This window comes from Cervus elaphus, chromosome 18, assembly GCF_910594005.1.
Source record: "Cervus elaphus chromosome 18, mCerEla1.1, whole genome shotgun sequence".
NCBI lineage: Eukaryota > Metazoa > Chordata > Mammalia > Artiodactyla > Cervidae > Cervus > Cervus elaphus.
The window spans coordinates 53,061,971-53,067,795 of record NC_057832.1 but is presented as its reverse complement, the minus strand read 5'-3'; the positions used below and the strand labels follow the sequence as shown (position 1 = coordinate 53,067,795).

General features: G+C 40.7%; 1 protein-coding gene across 1 annotated transcript in view; it reads left to right on the top strand.

Moving 5' to 3' along the window:
• Positions 1-104: 104 nt before the first annotated feature.
• NAPEPLD (N-acyl phosphatidylethanolamine phospholipase D) overlaps positions 105-5,825 on the top strand; it is a 97,366-nt gene continuing 91,645 nt past the window's right edge. The window contains exon 1 of the mRNA XM_043873295.1: positions 105-193. The gene's annotated coding sequence lies outside the window, so the exon portion shown is untranslated. The remainder of the gene's footprint in view (positions 194-5,825) is intronic.

Genomic DNA, 5,825 nt, shown 5'->3' with positions numbered 1-5,825 from the left:
TGAGGTCCCAGGCGAGAGGGCGGACCCCACCTAGTGACCGTGATGGGAATGACAGCCCTGTAAGCGGTCTTGGAATCTTTCTGGACGTGGTGCTGACTGAAGAACACGAATTAGGGAGTCTGTAGAAGCCCCTGTACCAGCGGTTACTTTTATCTCCTACGACGTGCAAGGCACCAATGTAGAAGAGTTAAAGGTAACTTGGGGCAACATATTATCCCACTGGTGGGTAAAATTGATTGGAAAAGGGGGGATTTGATCCGTAATATGAGGAACATGATTCCTCACTGTCCTTAGAGGAAGTCTCTAGTGCAAAGGACAGGCATGGTGAGGGGAGAGAAGCAGGTGTCCGTGTTGACACCTATTCACTCTTCAGCACCTTACAGTCTGGCTCATCCCATGCCACAGACATTGTTGGTGAAGCCACTAAATGCTGAAAGATGGACGTACAATCCTTGACATGGATTTCTTTCTTCATTCTATCTGTTTAAAAATATTTGTTTATTAATTTTCCTCTATAGGGTCTTAGTTGCGGCACACGGGGTTCTTCCTTGCAAAGCGCAGACTTCTCTAGTGGTGGTGGGGCTCCAGAGCACAGGGCCCCTCTAGTTTGGGCGCCTGTAGTTGACTATGAACTATTTTAGCTCAGAAGTTGCCCACGGTGGGTGTAGTTGCACTGTGGCATGTGGGATCTTAGTTCCCATGACCAGGGATCAAACCCACATCCCCTGTGTTGGAAGAGAATTCTTTCTGTTAGGATTTGTTTGTTTGGCTGTGCTTCCTTACTGCGCAGTGGGGCTTTCTCTACTTGCAGACAGCAGGGTGCTCCTGTTCTGTTATCTGCTGTTCTGTTATCTTGCAGGGGCTTCTCATCGCAGGGGCTTCTCTTGAGCTCAGTAGCTGTGGTGCACAAGGCTACGCTGCTCTGAGGTATGTGGCCTGTTCCCTGGACCAGGGACAGAACTCTGTCCAGTGCATTGGCAGGCAGAATCTTAATCACTAGACAACCAGCGAAGCCCTGGAAGAGGAGTCTCAATCACTGGGCCACCAGGGAAGTCCACTTTTCTCATTGCATCGTTTTATTTTACTTATTTATCTATTTTGGCAGTGCTGGGTCTTGGTTGCTGTGCAGGCTTTTCTGTAGTTGCAGTGAGCAAAGGTTACTCTCTAGTTGCCACTGAGGCACCAGGGAAATCCTCCTCATTGTATCTTAAGAGCTGCTGTTTCTTCTAGTCCCTTCTTCGTTACCTTCTTGGGCAGCTCTTTATGCACATATCTCTTAGTGAGACTAAAAATAGCCAGCACTGTACTAACTGTACTATTCCTGTGCTCTTTTATAGATGTAGAAAATGGGATCAATAACTTGCCTGAGTTCAGTTTAGTTCAGTTCAGTCACTCAGTCGTGTCCGACTCTTTGCGACCCCATGGACTGCAGCACACCAGGCTTCCCTGTCCAACACCAACTCCCGGAGCTTACTCAACCTCATGTCCATTGAGTCCGTGATGCCAACCAACCATCTCATCTTCTGTCGTCCCCTTCTTCTCCCACCCTCAATCATTCCCAGCATCAGGGTCTTTTCAAATGAGTCAGTTTTTCGCATCAGGTGACCAAAGTATTGGAGTTTCAGCTTCAGCATCAGTCCTTCCAATGAATATTCAGGACCGATTTTCTTTAGGATGGGCTGGTTGGATCTCCTTGCTGTCCAAGGGACTCTTAAGAGTCTCCTCCAACACCACATTTCAAAAGCTTCAATAATTCAGCACTCACCCTTCTTTATAGTCCAGCTTTCACATCCATACATGACTAAAGTTCAGGATACTAATAATAGGCTATGTAGCTCCAAAGCCTTTGCTCTTAAACACCACATCATCCTACCCTGAAAGTTGGTGTTCCCCAGGGTTTTGGACCTCAGCCTGGGTCTCTACTACTGCACACTTTCCCTGATGGTTTCCACTTTCACTGGAGGCCTTCCCTGTTTGTCTTTCTTTTGAGACCAGGCCCACTTAACCATTCAGTGACTAGACAATTACACTTGAATATCCCATTGGCACCTCAATATCATCTTGTCCAGAATGCACTTCACTGGCTTGCTCCTAAGTCTATTCTTGTATAGTCAATGAAAACAGCAAATGATACCTCCATTCACTAGACATCCAAACCAGAAACCTGGATTTCATCCTCAGCTCCTCCCTTTTTCTCATTCTCAACATCCAATTAATACACCCCTTTCCAGCCTTTTCAATCTACTCCAGCCCAACTGTCATAGTGTTTGGAACAACGGGTCTTTTTTGAATGCAACTTTTAGTATGATAGTCCCATTGTGAAGAACCCCCCAGTAACTTCCCTTGGTCAGGATAAAGTGAAGGCTCCTTAGTATGGAAGACAGGTCCCTTCATGAGTTGATTCCTACTTATCTTTTCAGACTCATCTCTCTCCACCTCTCCCTTCTGCTATGATCCACAGGTTCAGCCTACAGGACCTATTATGTAATAAATACAGCCAAGTTTATTCCTTCATGTTTCTAAAACAAATGTGTGTTAACAATAAAGAAATACAAACATCATACATATATACAAAAATATTTAGGTATAATCACAGGAAGCACCTGGGAAATTTCAGCACATCTTAATTCAAACTTAGTTTAGGATCTCAGGGAAAATGACAAAATAAAGACCTCTGAAAATTCTCTCTTCTTTTCATAAAATAAATGAGAAAACTAGTTTTAAAATTGACCAAAATATGAGACTTCTCTGGTGGTCTAGTGGTTAAGACTCCAGGCTTCCACTGCAGAGGGCATGGGTTTGATCCATGGTCAGGAAACTAAGATCCCGCATGCCATGCAGCATGCCTAAATAAATGAAAAATAGAAATGGCCAGAATCAACATTTTCAAAACTCTGAAAATTAAACAAGGCTTGCAGTAATCTGGGGTGCTATTTTTTTTATCCAGTAAAAACACCGAAATCTCAGTAAGAATACTGAGCTTCGTACTGTTCTAACTTAAGGGTTTAACATTATAGTGTTTAAGTCTGTATTTAGCCCCTTGCCCCTAACTCCATGGTACACTTGAAAACCAGGATCCCACAACCAAGGTGAAAATCAGCAGCCTGGCAGCCACCAGAGGGGGTAAAATGGGTTGGAATTCCTTCAAGGCCTCAAATCCAGAGAATCTGAATTGTTTGACCTGTCTCAGGCTCCGCTGGGGCTTCCCTGGTGACTCAGCAGTCAAGAATCTGCCTGCCAATCCAGTAGATGCGGGTTTGATCCCTGAGTCAGGAAGGCCCCTGAAGAAGGAAGTGGAAACTCAGTCCAGTATTCTTTCCTGGAAAATTCCATGGACAGAGGAGCATGGTGGGCTAAAGTCCATGGCATTGCAAAGAGTTGACGTGACTGAGCAACTAACACTTTCACTTTTTTCACTTTTCATGCTTTTCTGGATGACCTCACTTATAAATTTGCCTTTATTTGACCTGACTTAAGGCCAGAAGCCTTCTTCTGGAGATGTTTGTCGAAAATATTTAGAGGCAGCCGTCTAACTTTAGGTGGCTGTTTGGAGGTAGCAGATAATGTTAAGGGCAAACAATAGGCAAACCAAGAAGCTTAAAAGAAAAAGCTAGGGCCTCAGTTGTCCATATAAGGATACCTCATTTTACTGCTCTATACTTTTTTGTGCTTCACAAATGTTGCAACTTTTAAAAATTGAAATTTTGCGGCAGCCCTATTGGCACCATTTTCTCCTGGGTCATTTGCTCACTTTGTGTCTCTATGTCACATTTTGGTAATTCTCACAGTGTTCCAAACTTTCTTCATTATTATTATATTTGTTATGATGATCTGTGATGTCAGTGATCTTGAATGTTACTAAGGCCCAGATGAGATGATGGGTAGCACTTTTTAGCAAGAGATAATTTTTAAATTAAGGTTTGTACATTGGCTTTTTAGACATAATGCTATTGCACATTGCAGTATAGTATAAACATAACTTTTATGTAAAGTGGGAAACTGAAAAATTCATGTGACTCACTTTATTACAATATTTACTTTATTCTGGTAGTCTGGAACTGAACCTACAAGATCTCTGAGGTCTACCTATAGAGGCTTTGAAAAGCCCAGACATATTTCTGGGAGTCTGAAAAGCCATGCACATGTCTATGGCTGTGTGCACACTCAGGGCGGTACACACGCCCAGGAGAGACCTGAGAACCCACTGACTGACCTTGAGGCTGTGTGCACGCAGGAAGAAAAGGCTAAGGCCAAGTTGTCAACTGCCTGGCTGAGTTTTGAAGGTATGCACAGAGCTTCTTGACAACAACTGAGAAGTTCATTGAACCTAGGCTTTCATGGAAGTATCTATATAATTATTAGCTGACCATTAAGCTATTTGAGCAGAAACTTCAGTGGTAACACGTGACTTTAAGGAATTCATTTAAAGAAGTCACTAAAGTAAACAGTGGCAACTGTATCTGGGAGAGAGTGGAATCTGATATCCAGAACTGACACATTATATTATTTTAAATGTCTAGTTCTCAACAAAAAAATGACAATTCAAAGAAAAATTACATTCAAAGAACTAAGAAAATACATTCATGCACAGGAAAAAAAAAAATCAAAGAAAATGTCCCTGAGGAAGCCAAGACATTGGACTTAAAAAGACAACGACCTTTTAAAATAAGATTTTTTTTTTAAATAAGATGTTTTTAAAATGTTCACAAAACTAAAGGAAACAATGTCTAAACAACTAAAGGAAGGTATGAGAATTATGTCTCATCAAATACAGAACATCAACAAAGAATAGTAATTATCTTTAAATCAAAATCCTGAAATTAAAAGATATAATAAATGAAATGGAAAATTCATTAGATGGCCTCAACAGCAGCTATGAACAGGTAGAAGAAAGAGCCAGAAAGTGAAGACAGATCAACTGAGATTAACAGTGTGTGGGTTTAAGAGAAAAAAAATGAAGGGAAATGAACAGAGCTTCAGATTTATTTGAGATACCTTCATGCATTCCAACATGCACATAATGGGAGTTCCAGATAGAAAGTACAGAGAGAAAGGGAGAGAAAGTATCTTTGAAGAAATAATGATCCAAAACACCCAAATTTGATGGAAAACACTAATCTACATGTCTAAACATCTGAACAAATTCAAAGTAGAATAAACTCTAAGACATCTACACCTAGACATATCATAATGTTAAAACTATAGAAAGAGAAAATCTTAAAAGCAGAACAACTAAGATATCTATTCAAATCCTTTATCCAAGTCTTGGTAACAATTTTGAAATAATTCACACATCACGTAATTCTGCCACTTAAATTATACAGTTCAGTGACTTTCAGTATATTCACAGAGTTGGGTCACCATCACCACCAATTCCAGAACATTTTAATTACCTCAAAAAAAGAAACCCATACCCTTTGCTGTCAACCTCCACTCTGACCTTTTCCCCCAACCCTAGATAACTACCAAAAAAACTTTACCTTGTTTCTTGACAGTTTTACCTTTTCTAGACATTTCTAATAATGGCATAATAGAATGTATAGTCTTTCATCTAATCATTGAGTATACTTGTTTCTTATAATCAAGGACTATACTTCTTTCACTTTATGTAATATTTTCAGGGTTCATCCATGTCGTCGAACATGTGAGTCTTTCATTCATTTTACTGCTGAATAATGTTCTGTTTCATGGATATAAACCTGTGGGTCATTTCCACCTTTTTGCTCTTATGATTTATGCTGTTATGAACATCAGTATACAAGTGGACATCTGTTTTCACTTCTCAGGTATATATCTAAGAGTGGAATTGCTGTGTCAAATGGTAA